Source organism: Carassius gibelio, chromosome A13 (assembly GCF_023724105.1).
Source record: "Carassius gibelio isolate Cgi1373 ecotype wild population from Czech Republic chromosome A13, carGib1.2-hapl.c, whole genome shotgun sequence".
NCBI classification, from domain to species: Eukaryota; Metazoa; Chordata; class Actinopteri; order Cypriniformes; family Cyprinidae; genus Carassius; species Carassius gibelio.
Genome location: NC_068383.1, coordinates 2,305,829 through 2,326,657, shown reverse-complemented (window position 1 = coordinate 2,326,657; position 20,829 = coordinate 2,305,829). Strand labels below are relative to the sequence as shown.

At 34.8% G+C, this 20,829-nt stretch overlaps 1 long non-coding RNA gene across 2 annotated transcripts in view; it reads right to left on the bottom strand.

Moving 5' to 3' along the window:
* The window catches only part of LOC128026100 (uncharacterized), a 32,702-nt gene that overhangs the window by 11,533 nt on the left and 340 nt on the right, over positions 1-20,829 (bottom strand). Inside the window, exons 2-3 of one of the 2 annotated variants that reach the window (XR_008186342.1) lie at positions 16,497-16,661; positions 15,426-16,042 (exon numbers count right to left, since the gene is read on the bottom strand). This is a non-coding gene — a long non-coding RNA (uncharacterized LOC128026100). Of the gene's footprint in view, positions 1-15,425; positions 16,043-16,496; positions 16,662-20,829 lie in introns of those variants that run through there. The other variant, XR_008186341.1, reaches the window with a different exon arrangement.

Below are 20,829 nucleotides of genomic sequence, written 5' to 3'. Positions count from 1 at the left end.
TGACCAAATAAAAAGGGCCCCAAACCACTTTAAAACAGTAAGTTGAGACCAGAAAATGGCTTTAGGCTGATTTAGTCAGAAGGAAGTGATGTATATTGTTAATGGGCTAATTATAAGCTAGTTTAATTGCTAACTAAGTCACAGTGAAACCAAACAATCATATTGGCAACAAGTCAAAACTGAATGTGGAAACAATGTTCAAGAGGTCTTGCATTGATTTCTTCTTGCTGAAAACCCAAATCTAAAGATCGTTTGCTGATCCGACTGGCGGGTTAATGTTAATCTCCCTGATGTAGTTTCAATTCAGAAAAAAGAAAAAGAAAAGAAAGTCACAGTTGTGAAACATATTGGAAGCAAGCCAAAACTGAGTGTGGAAGCACAGTTCAAGAGGCTTTGGTTTTTCCAAGTTATTCTTTCAAGTTTTTTTTCTACAAACCTGCAGAAATCCCACAAATTAACTAGCTTGCCTTTGCTGGTCTTCGGCTGGTCTAGAAAGCCAGTCTTCCAGAGTGACCAGTGCCCAAAACCTCTATAAAACAAGCTGAGACCAGAAAACCAGGCTAGTTTAGTCAAACTAAGGCACATTAGACCATTCAAAGACACTGTAAACTAGTCAAAACTGAATGTGGAATCAAGGCTAAACAGGCCTGGTTTCTAGTGTTTTCTTGGGTTTGCTGAAAACCCAAAACTTAGATGGTTTGCTGGTCTTCGACTGTTTTACAAAGCTGTTCTCCAAGTGTAAAAACTGCCAAAAAATAAATAAATAAAAAGCATTCAGAGAAAAGAAAACCAGATTAGACTGGTTTAATCTTTTGTTAGTTTTTTTTTCTTTCTCCAGTTAGAAGAATTTAGTTTCGTTTTAAACGAAGGCACAGTTGTGAAACACTTTGGCAACAAGTCAGAACTGAATGTGGAAACAAGGTTCAAGGGCCTGGTTTCGATATATTTTTTGGGCTTTTTAAGAACTAATTAAAATCTACTGAAAAGCCAAACCTAAACCAGCTTAAGCTGGTCTTCAGCTAGTTAAACTGTTTTAATGCACTGTAAAAAGTGGTAACCTGCAAATCAAATTAAGCAATTTCTACCAAATTTATCCCACAAAATATTTTTTTAAGTATTTAGGTTGTTAAATAATATTTTTAGCCTACCATTTTTAAAAGCCAGCAAACCAGATTTTTAAAGAGTCAGCTATAAACTACTTAATTTAGTTTAATTTCAAATGAAGGAACCCGCAAATAAAGTTAAAGTAAGTTTCTGTCGATCATTCGTTTATAGGTGTGACCGCGCAAACGAAGTAACAAAAGGGTTAACTATGAGCTGCTACACATTCTTTGACACACACTGAGTTACACAACAGCCAGCATGACTTCAGATAAATAGTATTCTTCTGTGAGCGTCAGGTGTTGTTTGTGTTTGGACGAGCCCCCAACCGTCCTGAAGGAGAGAGTTCAGATGTGTATCTGAGTCTGAGGACGGCAAGTGCTGGCAAGAGACGCGTTGTGTCAACAAATGTGGACAGACTTGTTTAACAGTTTGCCGCTTATTCAGCACAGCACTTATCTGAAAAAACGAAGGCTAGGTGTTACACAATAACACAAGTCATGCCAGAAACATTCACACGGACACAAACACAGTTACTGCCTTGCAACCCATACTGCACAAAATATGGCATTTCTTCTGACCGAAATATATTTGACATGTATTCTGTAAACAGTGAAGCTCAATTAAAAATGTTAAAAGAAATAAGTTTCATCCTTCATATATTTTAAACTGTATTCAGGGGCAAGAAAATACATTTCCAGTCTTAAAGTAGCCTACATTTAGGCTGAATGCAAATGTGGACGTAGATTTATAATGATTTAATAATATTTATTTAATGTGTTGCGTTGACGCATATTATAGACAACAAATATTTTTTTATGTGACATATGTAAATGTATTTTATTGGACTGAAATATATGGAGGGCAATATATATATATATATATATATATATATATATATATATATATATATATATATATATATATATATATATATGCCTTTAAAAAAAAGATATATTTTTTTTATATATTTTCGAAAAATAAAATATTTAATTGAATTCGTAAATATATTTTTTTGTGATGATTGATTGTCTGATTGTATGGATGGGACATAAACCTGTTCTTCAGTATTTATTTCTTCTTCTTTTTTTCTTCAGTGCAAATATCAACAAATTTTTAGGGCAAGATGCATTTATTGTTGATGTACAATAAGATAAGAAGTTGATACATTTGAATTGAGTTAATTTTTTTATTAATGCATTATCAGATATTTTTTCAGAAAAAAACAACAACATGATTTTCTGTTTTGAAACATCATTAAACCGTATAATATTCATCTAGCTAGCTAAAAATATGTTGACGGTTTAACAAACTTTAACTACCTTCATGTTTTGTTATACACCGTGTTCGTGTGATGTAATATAAATGTAAGATGTTGTTGTTGGTTTTATTACACTGGCATGCTTTAACCCTTTCATGTGGCGTACTGTATGTTCTCTTCAGTGTCTTTGAATCTATCACAAAACAGATGGATTGTGCAATGCTCAACCCCAGGTTTCCCACGCTGCTTTGTGTCTGTAATGTGAGTTTGTGCTCTCACTCTCACTCTCAATAAAGATAAGTTTCCCCGCTGGAAAAGAAAACAGATCTGTGGAAAGCATTTCAGCACATCGCTGCCATGTCCCAGCGAGAATAACTCGTTTCATTACAGACTTCAGCAGCAGGTTGCATATTTTGCCCCGATTTATTTATGTATTGAATGAATTCTACAGATGTTGAACTACAATATCTGGATTATTATTTATAAAAGAGTGAAATGCTAAGTGTCCACACTGCAGCTGAATACAGACGCCACTCCTATTACTTGTTCAGAGAATTAGTTTGTTTATGAGAAGATAATTAATGTTAATTAAAAAAGATTTTCATGTGTATGTGTGTGCGTATATATATGTGTTTGTGTATGTGTGTGTGTGTACATCTGTTTGTGTATGTGTGTGTGTACATGAGTATGTGTGTGTATATATATATATGTGTATGTGAGTGTGTGTGTGTATATATATATATATATATATGTGTGTGTGTACATGTGTATGTATATATATGTGTATATGTGTATGTGTGTGTATATATATATGTGTGTGTGTATATATATATGTGTACGTTTGTGTTTGTGTGTATATGTGTGTGTGTGTATATATATGTATGTATGTGTGTGTGTTTGTGTATATATATGTGTGTGTGTGTGTGTGTATGTCTGTATAATAATGTGTGTGTGTGTGTGTATGTGTGTGTATATATGTGTATGTGTGTGTTTGTGTGTATGTGTATGTGTGTGTGTGTGTGTGTGTGTGTGTGTGTGTGTGTGTGTGTGTGTGTGTGTGTGTATATATATGTGTGTTTGTGTGTGTGTAGTCATGGTCAGATTTATTAAGACTTTCATTCAAAATTGTTTGGATTATTGATCTTTAATTAAAACAATTCAAAATAATATCACAAAAACCTAACCTTTAATTTAAGTAAAACAAATGAATATCAGGCGAAAGTCTTATTATCATAATATGAATAAAATATCTCTGAAGTATATTGTCTTTCACATTGAGAATTCGACTACATCGACTATTAACAAATTGTTTCATAGCTGTGGCTTCCTGTTTCACAGTTATGGGGTAACACAAAGGCTAAATATGTGTGTATGTTACATAAATTATATAATTATAATTTATATAAATACATATATTTATAATAAATATTAAAAATAAAATTTTTCATAATATTATTGTAAATATGTCATTTGTGTGTACAGTATATGAGGTCAATGAACTCTTTCTCAACAGAGCGCTGGATACAGTGTGTCCACTTGCTAAACTAGTGACAGTTTGACATAATGGTGCCAGGCAAAAATATCCTGCATATCCACAGATGAGCTTTGCTTCCTGAATTAAATTCCCTGGACTGGAGAGAAGAATTAAGAAACCAAAAACACACGAGGAACACAAAGCCTCGAGATGTGTTCGTCTAGTATGGGTGTAACGGTATGTGGACCGTTTTGGTACAGGGTTTTCGGTACGGTGCACGTGTGTACCGAATGACCGAATGTAATATTTTGTGTGCGGAACATAGGTACATTTTCGTGTTTCCAAACGAACATATTAAGTGGCGGAAGTCTCCGCGTTCAGTGCAAGCTCGTCCTGCAGCTGATTCTTAGCCGGAGACAAACTGCTGCGTGGCTCCCAAATATATATTTTACCAGTGTTTTTTGCTAAAAATTATGTATGAAAAGTAATCGATTAATTTATGACAAGAGTGCACCCTCAAAAATCTAAATTATAACTGGAGTCTTGACCTTTGTTTAAAAAAGAAGACTTTGTTTGTTGCTTTTTTCTCTATCACATTTTAGAAATCATCAGAAGTTATATATCGACTGAAAACTTAAAATCTCAAAATTCATCCTTTAAAACCCATTTTAAAACCAGACATTGCATTTCCATGTAAATGGTACATCAATATCATGTTACAAAATATTTTCATTCATGAATTATAAAAATTTAAGTTTGGATCGTGCACTACAAAAAGTCAGTGTTCAAAAATGTGAGTGACAGTTAAGGGGTTAAATATGAGCATGGCTACAAGCTGGGATTGGTAATGCTGCACTGTAATCATACTTATTTATTTATATTTTTCATTATATTTTATTATATTATATTGGATTGAGACTGGTGATACTGGTTATTTAGTGGATAATTTTGCAGCAGTATTTTATTTCTTATCCTTTTTTTATTTTATATATATTTTATTAAAAAGCATTTTAAAAAAAGTGTAAAAAAATTGTTAAAAAAAGTTCATAGTAATAAACAACTTGCAGTTTATTGTTTGCATTTCTTTCCCTTACTGTACCGAAACTGAACCGAACCGTGACTTTAAAACCGAGGTACGTACCGAACCGTGATTTTTGCGTACCGTTACACCCCTATTGTCTATTAAGCTGAAAAACAGAAGAAAACACACAGCTGGAGAATAAATGTGTACCTGGAGCATAAAAGCAGTCTGAAGTCTCTGGGTTATATTTGTAGCAATAGCCAAAAACACATTGTATGAGTCAAAATTATCGATTTTTCTTTTATGCCAAAAAACATGAGGATATTAAGCAAAGATCATGTTCCTTGAATACATTTTGTAAATTTCCTACCATAAATATATCAAAATACAAATTTTGATTAGTGATATACATTGCTAATAATTAATTTGGACAACTTTAAAAACATTTTTTTTTTTTGCTATCTCAGATTCCAGATTTTCAAATAGTTGTATTTCGGTCAAACATTGTCCGATCCTAACAAACCATACATCAATATAGAGATGATTTATTCAGCTTTCAGATGGCACTTAAGACAGGTTTTGTGGTCCAGGGTCATCTGTTATATTACCATCTCGTGTGTTTGTTCTTCATGATACAGACTCTATCACACTATTATCACCACAGATTACAGTTACAGTTATATGTGAAGTCTGCGGAGCGTCCACAGGAGGAGACGGTGACGAACACGAGTCAGTGCTGATAAGAGCAGGCCAGTGATTACAGAGCAGCAGGAAAGAACGGCTCGCTCTACTAATCTCGCCTCCTCCTTTATCTGTCCTTCTGTTTTTAGAGCTGGCGAGTCGATAGGATTTGATTGCGGGAGCGACTTGACTCAAAGTGTGCATTCAATTACTTTGATCCTTGGCGGAACAAATCTTATTATCTCAATGAGGTCCAGAGCAAAGAACCAGTGCGTAGAAGAAGACACCGTCAAAACAGACAAACAGAGAGAAGAGATGCGACGCAGGGATTTAACAAGAGCTCAAACACAAGCTTCTCACACCAGCGGGAACCATTCACACGGAAACAGTCCCTCGATGCTCGCTTTAATGCATATGTTACAGGTTCAGTTCATTAACAGTGTAAGGGTAATGCATTACAAGTAACTTAAGTTACATAATCAGATTACTTTTTTCAAGTAACTTGTAAAGTAACTCATTACTTTTTAATTTACGGAGAATATCGGAGTTACTTTTTGACTGACAAGTCCCCATATTGAGAGAAATTGGGAGTGTTGTGTGTGCTGTGTGAACATGATGTTATTCACAAACTCAGAATATGATGCAAACCTGCAATAATTTATTATGTTAAATAACACAAATGTATCTAATCCCATTTTATTAAATAATGTTGCTGACTTTTAATGATCCAGTTCAACCATACTTATAACCAAACAGATGAACTGAAGTTTTGTGCGTCATTGTTTTTTATTGCTGAAGAGTGTCTCCTGTGTTTTACTCTACAGACCTTAATTTACTTTTCTTTCAGCCTGAGGTTTATTCATTACACTTTTGCTGGCTTTTACATTATATCAAAATGTAATATATTACTTCTTATATTATAAACAATCAAGCCCTGTGCATGTTTAAAAAGTAAAACGAAAGTAACGCAAAAATAACGACATGCATTTCATTCCATAAAAAGTAACGGAGTAACATAATTAGTTACTTTATTTAGGAAGTAACGCATTATTGTAATGCATTACTTTTAAAAGTAACTTTCCCTGATTTCAAATTACAGTTGTGAATCCTGTTTGCTCAAATCAAATTCATGAAGTGAATATAGGAATATAAAATATATCATGACCTAGCCGTTTTTTAGCTCAGCAGATTACTGACCAGCTGATGCTTAAGAAAAACACAGGAAGTCAATGCATGGAAACGGAAAGCAGAGGAGGGATGACCTTTGACCTCTTAGAGCCTGATGTAAAACAGAGAAGTCCAGAAAAAAAACACATGACATCAAACTGGACTCTGTTTACTTTCTTAATGCACGATTCTGGTGTTATGTGATGCATGTTATTCCAAATAAAGAAAGCATCTTTTTTTAGTCTCATCTAAAATGGGTCGCAAAGCGTTTCATGCCGACTTGAAACTTTCCAGGGCAATCCATTTTTCAAATGCATTCCCATTTAAATGCAAATGGTGCGGTTTTGGGACGGTGTTCATTCTTTGGTGCACGGATGCTTGTTTACTTGCATGTTTGTGTCTCCCTGAAGAGGTTTGCTGTTTAAAGGAGTTGTCTGCATCCTTCAAGCGTTAAATGGCTGTGTCTATCAGATGTCTGTGACTCTGAGGACGGGCTGAAAGAGTTCAGAGAAACCAACACACGCACTGTTGACTAAGTGAGTTCAGCAGCACATAAAACAGCATACAAAAAGACTTTTTGGCTTATGCTTCCGCTTTAAAGTGAGACTTTAGCTTTTGTTAAATTATTCAGCTGCTGTCGTGACGTACATGCTGTTTCGTGTCCTTACTTCAGGTCAAAATGAATTTCTTACACAGTCTTTGACAGTCTCTCAGAACGGGTAATGTGGTCAAAATGACGTGCATTAAAGAAAAAAACAATGTCATGGTCAAGAGATTGAAGAAACCAGACGATGTGATCTTGCAATGCATTTTTTTCTCAAGACACTTCTAAAAAACTGCTCGATGTCATCAGGAACAGGAATACTACTGAACAATTAACAAAAACCTAGATAAATAATTGAATGCAAAGTAAACAAAAAATTACAACAACAGAGTGGTTGAAGACCAATTATAATACTGTCATAGTAAACATAGACTAAACTAACTACAGTCTTGAAGAAACCAGAAGATGTGATTTTGCAATGCATATTGTGTAAGAATATGTTGTCTTGTATAAAGAAATGAATGCAAAATAAGCACAAAAAAATAGTTGAGTTTTTGATGACCTCAAAAAAAAAAAAGTATAATAAAATGAAATGGAATAAACAAATTCTTGTTTTGCATTGTCAGATTTAAATAAAACTAAAAATAACTCATTCTAAGTATATTCCCAACCGACAAAGACAAGGACTGGGTCGTTATTGTAAAATAAATAATAATAAAAAATCTTGCTGGAATAAAACATTTAATGCAAAATAAACTGAAAATTAAAACATTTTGAGATGTCGATCAAATAAAATAAAATATTTGTCTTATGTTTTATTGTCAGAGTTAAACTGAATTAAAAATTAATTAAATATATTCTTGAAAAAAAAAACAAGAAGTGACTGAAATAACTGCTTGACATCATCGGGATCGGGCTTATTACGGTAAAAAAATTATTTACAAATAAATAAATAAAATAAATAAATAAATATAAAATGCTTGCTGTAATAAATAATCTAAAGGAGAAACAAAAGACTAGTTTTTCTAGAAACAATAAAATTACATTTTAAAAAAATCTAGCAGGCATAAATAAATGAATGCAAAATAAACAAAATGAAAAGTGGTTGAAGACATCAAGCTAAATAAAATAAAAAAATTACATGTATATATTGTCAGTGTTAAACTAAAGTATAAGTAAAAAAAATCCATATGTAAAAGTAACTAGTATATTGCATTTATTTGTGCATTTGGCAGATGCTTTTATCCAAAAGGGTTACATATATCAGTTCATACATCGAATCTTATTACTTTGGCTAAATAAAGGTGCATTTAAAAATAGTATTAGAATGAGGAAACAGAAGGTGCATAAACCATAATAACGGTGTTCAGAAAGCAGACTGCCGGGAATAAAGAAATCTCTGCAACACTTCATTGCTCTTTTTTCCTTATGATGCCAACTGATTAAAGTCACATTTGATTGCAGATGCATGCTATATGGGACAGACTCGCATAAAACAATTAGTACTAAAAACTATTCTCAAAAGATGAATAAAATGATTGCTCATAACATGATCACACCAGCTGCATCAGAAAGTGAGTCACTGGATCTAGCATGACACAATGCAGAACTCCCAGCTCATGTCAGGCTTCACTCGTATCAATCTGACTGGATTAGATCTCTTTTATTGGTTCTCATGACATAAAGGGATGGTTTGCATCACATATATTTCTCTGAGCAACCACCGCGTGACAAACAACACATGGTTGCTAAAACAAAGCGAGCTCGTCTGACACAGAGCTAGGTTGCTAAAACACACTGATGTGGAGCTCTGTGCTATTTCTGGAAGACGACACCTCCGTTTCAAAGAAACAAGGCGTTTGTTGTTGGCTTTGAAGCTGCTGTCAGCAATCAGTCACATCCCACAGACGCAAAGAGCTCAAGACGAGTCAAGATACTTGCTGTAAGGCCAGTAATGCACTTATGCAACAACAGAATTTAAAATGCAACAGTATGTAGCTAAAAGCAATGCTTTCAGGAAATAACCTCACCTACTCCTCTCTAGTATCTGACACTCACTGTATTGTATTTTGGGTAATCTTCCATCTAAACCGCAGTACACCTCCACAATCTCCTCCTGACAAACTTCAGCCCACATGCAATGCCTCCAACCACACCACCGCCTGAATCATCTATTAGTCTGATTCTGGAGCTGGCCGTGGTGCTCACACGCTATTTCAATCCTAAAACCAACTAAAATGGCAGTCAGGTAATCAATGGAGGGGGTTATTTGGATGGTGAAAAGTGTCTCTATATAAAAAATAAGTAGAACTGGAGACATCAAGAAAAGGGAAAGACATTTCAGAGGCGGAGCACGTTGTTTTGGACTTTGTCAGTGTATAGTGGCGCCAAATCAAGAGTATGGACTGCATGAGGATTTGAAACAAATAATCATCCAATTGAAAAGCATGGACAAAAATATGCATTTCAGGGTTGAGTGCAATTCACAGTTCAATTGAGAATGCCTTTGAAATTTCCAAATTTTAAATAGAGCTAGCAAAATGGATGCAGAAAATAGAAAATAGAAAATAAACATTTTTGAAAAAGTTTCAAAGACAACTTGAAAATGGGATACATAGATGCACAGACACATCCATTATTACACTCATTACATAATTATTATGAGCAGTGCGAGAGAACTGCAATTCAGCCTTCAAATGCTCACTAAAAATGTCATTTTGTTATTTTCCACTTAAAAAGGGAGGATGGTCACACTTGTGCTTTCAACAACGCTCTGTCCCACCCTAAATAAAGCGATTTGTTTGTTTTTTTGCGTACGTGTTCGTCCTATTGTCATTCGAAACAGCTCTTTGTTTCAGAGTAAACAGCCCGTCTCTGTTTATTCAAGCTACATTAGAAGAAACACTTGAGTCACACGGCCAAACCAAAATCTAATTGCATAACATGCATAAAATAGCAAAAGCACAGTTGCAACGGTTTCCCTACAGTCACCTGTGCTTCTGCTGCCTTTGATTGCGTCTGGCTGATCGCATTTGCATTTATTACACAACGCCAGGCTCTCCAGGGCTTTGGGTGTTTCTGAATCAATGACAGCACTGAACTCACAGATTTCAGTAATGAACCAAGTTGTCTGAACACCTCCAGAGAATGATATGACAATGAGCTTTCCCAGGCTTCAGGGCTGATTACTTGTAATCAAGAAGTTTAAAAGGACAAAACATTGTTATTCATACCATTAACAACAAAGCTCACGCAAATCCTTAATGGTATAACTCATTGATGAATTATTTACCGTCACTCCCTGCTCACATAAGAATGCGGCTGAGATACAAACTACACTGAAAAATGAGGACAGCGGTCGATTCTGATATGATTCACAACAGATTACACAGCCAGGAAATGATAACTGCATTATAATTAACAGATTGCAGTATTACTCAGCTTGGTTGTGTGCCATTGAGAATTGAATTGAAAATGCATTTTAAATTCCAATTAAATTCCTGAATCTGAATTGAAGTAGCAAACACAATGCACATTTTTTTAATGCAATAAAAGCTTATTTTTTTCACTTTACACATGCACATTTACATGAATTAAAAATATTATATGTCCAAGATACAGCGCTGATCTCTTTTTTTTTTCTGCCATGGTTTCAGTTTTCTAGCACACCTCTCTATCTCACAGCCTGACATGCATGGAAAGTATTCCCACCTTTCCGAGAAAGCCAAATGCAATGTGTGACAGAGACACACAGATCTGGTAATCCTGAAGTTAAGACCATCTCAGAGCCAATATTCTGCCCCACCATGTTCCTCCCGAGGCCTTTAAATATCAGGCCGCATCAGCAGTTTTATCTGCATCTCTTGGCAAGCTTAGACATTGCAGCAGCTGTTGCTCCACTCACAGCCTGGAAAATACCGCACAGCTACCGCTGGAGATCAACTGGCATGAGCTGACTTCTACAATTTCTAACTCGGATGAACCTGGATGTGACCTCATGTACTTTAAAGCAACCAAAAAAATTGAAATTTGCTGACAATTTACACTTCTCAGACCATCCGAGATGTACTGTAGATGAGTTTGTTTCTTCATCAGGTTTGGAGAAATGTAGCATCGCATCACTTGTTCTGCAGTGAATGGGTGCCGTCAGAATGAGAGTCTCACAAGTAATCCACACAGCACTCCAGTCCATCAGTTAACATCTGGAGAAGACAAAAGAATCAAATCCATCAAGACTTTCTAAATTTAAACTTCTAAAATAACAACACATCTAAAATATGAGTCCATAATCCATAATAACGCTTCCTTCAGTGAAAAAAATCACATCACATCAAAATCCAAAAATTGTATTACCTTCTTGATCTGTACAGATTGGCTTCACAAGCACTGTGGATTATTGTGATGTTTTCATCTGCTCTCATTCCGACGGCACCCATTCACTGCAGAGCAAGTGATGTGATGCAACATTTCTCCAAATCTGAAGAAGAAACAAACTCATCTACAGTACATCTCGGATGGTCTGAGAATGTGTAAATTGTCAGCAAATTTCATTTTTTGGGTGAACTGTTCCTTTAAGGTACATGAGGTCACATTTTAGACTCTCATTCTGACGGCACCCATTCACTGCAAAGCATCCATTCCTGACACAGTGAGGGAATGCTATATTTACTTGATTAGCAAGCTGTGTGAGATAACAAGACCTATTTTGTTATCTTTAAAATATATTGTATAATAAACTATAATATAGTTTATTTTTCTTACCCAACTGGTAAAAATGCCCCCTGCTCTCCCAAATCCACATATGAATATCACTACAAAATAAGAATATGAAACAAATAAATGTACTAGTTTATCAATAGACTAACAAAGTTCATATGTTTCATGTCTAAAAATAAAACCTCTGTGATCATACGCACAGAACTACATCAGGATCCCCAAACATCTGACTTGAATAACAGCACAGGGGAGACATCGATCAGTTAAAAATGGCTCCGAGTATTTTTACAAATCCAATAAACACAGAAGAGAAATGCATGCAGTGTGCCAAACGTCTGTGCTGCTCACCAGGGTCCGGACGTGTCAGGTGTCCGAAAAGAGCAGCGTTTCTATGAATAACTGCGGATGAATGTCAGTCTGCAAGGAGACTTCAGGACTTCATTGAGTCTAATACTATATGCTTGAGTGAATCTCATGAAACCTTTCGAGAACATGTTCAGAAATCGAAATAAATGGGAAAATATAAAAAATATACGTTGCTTAAATAAACTGCAGTCTGTTTATTTATATATATATTTTCCAATTTCCAAATTAAAATAAAATCATTATAAATAATCATCATATAATGAATTTTCATCAGTACTGTAATAATAGTGATATGATAAAATAGGGAATTAAAAAAAAATAATACTATTATTATTTTAAAAAGATTTGCCATTGAGGATAATGGGAATTATTTTCAATAACAGATTATTTTCCAAAATGATAAATGCAAGTAAAATTTAAAAAATATTATTAAAAAAATATATAAATATTTTCTTAAAATATATCATATAGTAAATACTGTATATATTTTATTAAAATAGCAATAAATAATACAAATGTATAGGGATGCACCGAAATGAAAATTCTTGGCCGAAACCGAAAACCGAAAAAGAGAAATCCAAGGCCGAAAACCGAAACCGAAACCCCGAAAGAAATTATGTGAATTATTAGTACCATTGCATTTATTGCTATGACCGTGTACTAACTTTACTAAAATTAAGACATTGCAGTTGCATAAATTAATATTAAAGTTTCAAAGATAATTACAATTACATAACTTATTTAAAAAAAAAAAAACATAAAAATACATAATTACAAATGATGCAAATATTTATTAAGCACATTGCAACAATCATTGCAACAAGCACAGTATAAAATAAAATTCAAACTAAAAATGTATCCCACTCATGTGTATATTTAATAATAATGTACAGGCCTACTGGCCTGCAGAAAGGTTTTAAAATGAACAGTTCTCTCATAAAAACAAAGTGCATTTAGGTGAAGTGCATTTGAAATTTTTCTCTGTAGGACTAGAAAGTGCATTACTTCTCCAGTTGGCAAGACTGTTATCACTTCTGGGGATGGGGACTTCAGACAGTTAACCATCTAGCTGTTGAGCAGTTGAGCTTGTCATCTGCCTGACATTTGAGAAATATTTGAGAGAGTGTATTTAAATAGGGCCAGGGCATAAATAAACATTTTTATCAAATTAAAGCAGAAATCTAGCATAAATATGGCTACAATCTGATATTATGTATGTATGTTTGTGTGTGTGTGTGTGTGTGTGTGTGTGTGTGTGTGTATATATAGTAGCCTAAGAACAAAATAGCCAACGTATTATTATTATTTGAGGCACTTTCTTGCAGAATTCCACTGAACATATCAGACACCGATGGTGCATGCCACTCATCTGGTGCAGAGACCAGTCTTTTTTTTCTGCGCTCTGATCTGTCTCCTGCGCTTTGCGCTTCTCCGTCTCCACGCGGGTTCTCCGCATCCAGCGCGGCCTGGATCATTTCTCGTGCGCGCTGCCTTACTTCCGCATCCAAGTAATGGTCTTTATAAAGCGGATCAAGCACATTCGCGATGAAGTGCAGAGGATCCGAAAAGATCTCAATGAGACGTGTGCTAACAGACTCTATAAGACTGTACTTTTCTTTGTTTTTACTTCGTGGTCCGTCTTAATCTCTTTAGGAGACGCTTTACTGCTGCGAATAAAGGAATACGAAGAGAGAGAATGTTCTCACTGGTGTTAAGTGAATGTCGCGTGGAGCTCGTGGTCTGGGCTATGCAGGTGCACGTGCAGGTCGCGGTTTCTGTTTGCGTCATCACAACATTTCGGCCGTGTTGTTTCGGTGATAAAAGTCTATCGGCCGAAAACCAAAAAGGCCATTTTCGGCCGAAAATTTTCGGTGGCCGAAATTTCGGTGCATCCCTACAAATGTATGTATTTTATGTTAGCCTGGTCACCTTTGTGAAAAATGGCAATTACCAAAAATAATAATATAATAAATATAAAGTAATAAATGCAACAAAAAAAAAAAAAACTTGATTCATAAATCTATTATGATGAAAATATTTACGTGTTATGAAAACAATGTCAAACAATCGTAATGGTCTTTCAAACAGGATTTGTTTTCTTAATGAAAAACGATTTATTTTGTGGTGAAACTTGACCTGGACTAGAGTTTCATCTGTTTATTGTGTCCATCTTTTCCCATTGTGCACTTTGAAGCATCTCGCCGTGTAAATCTAGCATCTGATAGAGAGAGTGGTGTTGGCGCAGAAACCCATTCGGGTGAGGCTCATGCATGTGTTTGTGATATCATGCTTGAGATGAGCGTCATGCATACTGGGGCAGGGTGCAGAATTTTCCAGAAGCAGCTGCAGACTTCATGCCAGCACACAGGGATTCTCTTACTCTCCTTCTCCTCTTCCACTGCATTACTGGCAGTGTGCCGAGGCTTACCAGAGCAAAACTGATCCAGACCCAGTGACACCACCCATCTCTCAGCACACACCCTCATCTGACTCCTGTGAGCAGGAACTGTTCAACCTCTCCCAGCTCTTGGCCTGGTGTGTCACTCACTTCAAAGGCATGATTAAGGTAATAGTTAACACACAAAAAATACAAATCATCATCATCTACTCATCCTGATGTCATTCCAAACCCATCTGCAGTTATTCTGCACTTATTTGAATTTCTTAATTCAAACTCAAACTGAAAATTCTAAAATTCTAACTCAAAATTTGAATTCAAACTGGTTAATAACTACATACAGGTTTAGAATAATGACAAATTTGAAATTCAAACTCATATTCACATTCATAATCTCAAATTTAAATTCAAAATTTCTACTCTTAAAAAATTCAATTTAATTCAAAGGTGTCAATTACAGCATGTAGGTTTAAAGTAAAGACAAATCAAACTCTAACTCAAAATGTAAAAACTCAAATTCACATTCAAATACAAAATTCTAAACTAAAATTGAGATTAAAAAAAAAAAATCTAAAGCTAATTGGAGCCAAAATTTAAAATCCAAATTTAAACTGATTAATGACAGCATACAGGTTTAGAATAATGACAAATGAAAAATTCAAACTCATACGTTAAAACTCAAATACATATTCACATTCATATTCAAAATTCAATCTTAAATTTAATTATTTATTTTTTTTTTACATTTTCAAAACTCACTTTAATTCAAATGTGTCAATTACAGCACGCAGGTTTAAAATAATGACAACTCAAACTCTAACTCAAAATTCACTCGACCTGTAAAAACTTTAATTTGCATTTAAATTAAATCTTAAAAAAAAAAAAAAACTCCAAGCTCATTGGAAGCCAAATTCAAAATCCAATTTCAAACCGGTTAATGACAGGTTTAGAATAATGCATAACATAATCATGTTGGTTAAACATTCGTTAATTCTAAATGTGCAAGATTAGCCGCAGTGAGAGTCTCCACATTGTTCTGAAACTCTAGAGAAGTTACTCAAGCAGTGATGTATTTCTGCTCTCTGAACTCGTACACCTGTGAACAGCTCCAGAGGCTCCGCCCACACACCGCTATTTTCGTTTCTCTTCATGCCTTGTGATTGTGTAATGCTCTTGAGGCTCTGCAGGCTTCTTTTGAGAGCACACCTGTTAGTGGCAAGCGATGACAGAGCTCCACGAGCGTCTATTTCTGTTCTGAAAACTGAGCCGGGTGCAACAAAGAGAACGAGGGGAACTGAAGAACCCTGCTGACCCTGAAGGGAGGAACAGCAGATGTACTGTCTTTGATATTTTGGGTGTTGCGGCTGCTCGGTTCATCCCAGCTGGTTACATAATAGCACAATGCTGGCAAGCATTTTTTTGTTCTACATTTCAGTCTTCTTTGGCTTTTGATACTTTTTTTAAAGCATAACGATTACTCATATTTAGCTTTGAGCAACATTCTTGCTAAGGAAAGATGTTAAACATACTTTTAGTGTTTCTACTCACGATAAAAACAGACCAAAGATTCATTAAATCAGAATTTCAGATAACCCTAAGTGTCTTGCAACACCCGACTCTCACATTTCCTTCAGAATATGTAAAAAAATCTGAATCTTGTCTCTAAATATAACACTGTCTCTTCATTGTTCACTTCTCTCGTCCGGAGGGCTGTACTGTACATCTGATACCAGAGGAGAATATTATTCATCTCCTGTATGTTATTACCTTTTCTTTGGAACCGGCGTGGCCTGAAGCTGACGGACAGGAATAGCTCGTCTCAAATCCCAGCCTCCTTCACGACAGCGTTATCTGACATCAACAACCGCTCAACAGCAAATGTCCCGCAGCTATTTTAAGCCACTTTCTAAGTGTTATCTCGTCAAATCAGCCCTAAATGGAGCAGACAAAATTAGTGACATCAATCTCCTGGCATCAATTCTGGTCTAACAGTAGAAAAGCTTCATTCAGGGCAAGTGTGTGTGTGTGTGTGTGCGCAAGTGTTTTTTTTTTTTTGCATTAGAAATTTGCATTGTGTTTACTACTTCAATTCAGATCCAGGAATTTAATTGGAATCTAACATGCATTTTCAATGAAGTTCCCAATGGCACACAACCAAGCTGAGTAATACTGAAATAGTAAAACATTTGCATAAATTGATCACCGTAAAACTATCCCAGTCAAAATATTTTAAATAAAAAAGCATATAGATATATATCGGTAACACTTTAGAATTATGGTCCATGAACTGCTTTAGTTAACATGATCCATGCAAAAAAAAATCCTTCTACAGCATTTATTTATCTTAGTTTATGTTAATTTCAACATTTACTATGCATTATTCAAATCAAAAGTTGTGCTTGTTAACATTAGTTTATGCACTGTGAATTAGCATGAACTAATAACGAATAACTGTATTTTAATTAACTAATGTTAACAAAGATGAATAAATACAGTAATAAATGTATTGTTCATTGTTTGTTCATGTTAATTAATAAATTAACTAATGGGCCCTTATTCTAAAGTGTTACCTATATATCAAATGCAAGCAATCCTATTGTAAAATTACATTTTGTGTGTATAAATATATATAAATATATTTTAATGCCATATTAAAAATGAAGATTATCTGTGGGGAAATTTTTTAATTCACATCTTTTTTCAATCATTTCCTCCTTGTTCAGTTTTACTCTTTTATCCAAACTCTGTTCTGTGAGTTCTCAGCTCAAGTTGAGCGTTTATGCTAATAACAGCTGTTCTGTACTTGATCGGTTTATTCAATGCTCCAGTTTTTGGATTTGGCAACGGCGTGAGATTGAAAATGGAAACACTGGAAGCATGCGGGCGCTTTTGATGTCCACAAAAAGAAGCATGTATAGATGTTCTTGAAGACTGAGCTCTAATTTCTATTTTTAAAGGCCTGGTTTTCTAATGTGGTTATAGATGGACTGACATGGAGCGTTAGAGGTCAATCCTTATTATAGAAACAAGAAAACACATATACGAGACTCACAACGGTTCTGCATTCATCACAATAAATGATTGTAAGAAAGAGCAGTGAGTAAAAGCAATTAATTTGGACCACAGTAAACAGATAATTAGAGCAAACTTATAAGTGCACAGTGACTCCGGTTTAAACCCTAGTGAGTGGCCTTGCTGTCTACTGACTACATGGGCAGCTGACTAGTTAGGCGGAATTCTAAATGGAATGAAACATTGTAAGTGACTGATTTGGAATGTTCTAAATATATTGTTACAAAATGTATTTTTCAAAAGTTGTGATAAAATTACTGGAGTATGTTTTACAAGGAATTAGTGTTTCATTGTTTATACTTCAACAATTCAAGCATTTTTCAGTGAAGGCAACAAGTCAAATGTTCTCAGAAGTACATAATTTAAGCATAAACATAATACATTTTTGGTAACACTGCACTATTTCTGTTTAATTACATAGGACTATTTTTATGTATTTATAGCACACTGATTTTTCAAAGTTGTAAAAAGAGATTAATAGAGAGTTTTACTTTTTCTGCATTTCTAATTCAAAATTTCACATTTAAATTTTGCCATTTCTTTGTAATTATTTATGAAATTTACTAAGAATTTGAGATAAAAGTTTCAAATTAAACATGTTTAAAGGGTTTCAAATTTACCATTTATATATTTTTAAGTTTGGTACTGAATTAAATTTTAAAAATTCACTCCACAATTGCGAGTGCATTTCACAAAAAATAAATAAATAAATTATTTTATTAAATAAACAAACAGCAAGTAACACATTGAATAAAAAAAATTTTAAGTAGAAAGACTTAAATAATACTTTCTGGTAAAACTCACTCTATTCATTTCAGTAACTTGACCAATCATTTTTACACTGCATGTAGGCAGCTCAGTAGGTTTTGGAGTTAATAACAGAATGAAACCCCCCTCTCTTCTTTAATGTTTTGCTAAATTACTGATTTGGTGCTTTAGTTCTTTTGCCTTATATGGAAGAGCGGCTAAATACCCTGGAAAGACCCACCCCGGCTCAATATCCTCATCCAACCCTGCAATCAGAGGGGAATTTCTTACATATGCCCCGGATCTGAGCCCACACAACCTAACTGCCAGATAAAGCTCCAGCCGTCGAGCACAGAGAGGAAAAGACTTCGTTAGAGCCAGAAGTGGGGCCGAACTCTAAAGGGACGCACTGATTGATGAAAAGAGACTGATTCCAAGGTGTCCTCGATATGGAAATTTGCGGGCGACCTTGTTTTTCACTGGTACACCTAAATTAAGTGGTGTATCATCTATACTGGGATTTGGCGAATGTGGACCAGATTCCATTTTTGGCACAGTCCTTCCTCCACCTCTGTCAATGGATGTGAGCTACACCTGCTGTGTGCTGGATTTATCACACTCGTTAAAGAGCCTTAGTGTCTGTCACTAGACATGAGAAACATGCTAAAGTTGCGCTCTCTTTTATATGAAAGGAACTATATAATGGCCTAGATTGGAGAGAATAGGTGGCCTAGAATTAGCTAAATCTGGATGGCAACAGCAGTGTGCATGAGCTCAGACAAGAGAGACATGCAAACACATGATGCACTCGCATTTAATGCGCTGAATTTGACAGTTATTGCAAAATCCAATTCTAAACAATGCAACGTGTTGTATTTTCAGCAACTTGCCACATGCAATGAGAATTTTTCTGCTAATGATTTTTTTATTTTATTATATATTTTTTTTACAATAAAATAATATAAATTTATAAATATATTGTCCGGTCTGCGACAAAAAATAAAATAATAATTAAAAAACTCTCTCTCTCTCTCTCTCTCTCTCTCTCTCTCTCTCTCTCTCTCTCTCTCTATATATATATATATATATATATATATATATATATATATATATATATATATATATACACACACACATACACAACTATATATAATATAAAGAAATAAAAATACTTGAATCTGGTAAGATGGCAAAAAAACTAGGGCAAATGGCAATATTTTAATGCAATTTGATGCACAATGCAAGCAGTGGCGGCTCCAGACAATTTTGATTGGGGGGGCAATGGGGGGTCCTGGTCATTTTAAGGGGGGTCTCATGAAAACCAACAAAAAATACAGTGGACACGGCTAATAACTGCATATTACTGCATCGAAAATACATTTCAAAAATAGCAAAAACCATGACTTTATTCAGCATTGTCTTCTCTTCCGTGTCTGTTGTGTGAGATTTCAAAACACTGAAGTGTAGTGATATCTGGTTCATGAACGAATCATTCGATGTAACCGGATCTTCTTGAACCAGTTCACCAAATCAAACTGAATCATTTGAAAAACTAATAGAAAACACTTGTGCCTCTACATTTCCCTCTTTCTCACCAGCCTCTGTCTCCTGGCTTGCTGTTCCCTGCTCTCTTTTTGTCACTTGTGCCTCTACATTTCCCTCTTTCTCACCAGCCTCTGTCTCCTGGCTTGCTGTTCCCTGCTCTCTTTTTGTCACTTGTGCCTCTACATTTCCCACTTTTTCTTCCTCTATCTCCATCTCCACATCGGATCTATTACTTTCCACTCTATGTCCATCTAGGAACAAGGCTCAATTTACTATTTCAGCATCAATCTATTATTTTAACCATTACTACTACTCCTGCACCTAATCAATGAGTCCACCTTAAATATTGATACAAAACATTAAAAAACTGATACACTGGAATATAGTGATTAATATTATTATTACTGTTGTAGTTGTTGTTGTCTAAAATTGAACACCTTTGCAATGTAAACAAATGACAGGCTTCATTTGTTATTCATATCCTTCACACTGCACTTTGATGTCAGGTATATTATGCATTTTTATTGACATTGATATTTTTACATTTATTTCCAGAGAGATATTATTGAGTTTACAGGCTAAAGTGGTCTTGCTGTTGTAAACACTGTTGCTATTGCAAAAAAAAAAAAAAAAAAAAAATTGCGTCACATTAAAAATATAATTATATTTCAATTCATTTCTGAATTGTTTTTGATTTTTATAATGATAATTCAGAGAAAGAGAAAATCTGAATAAG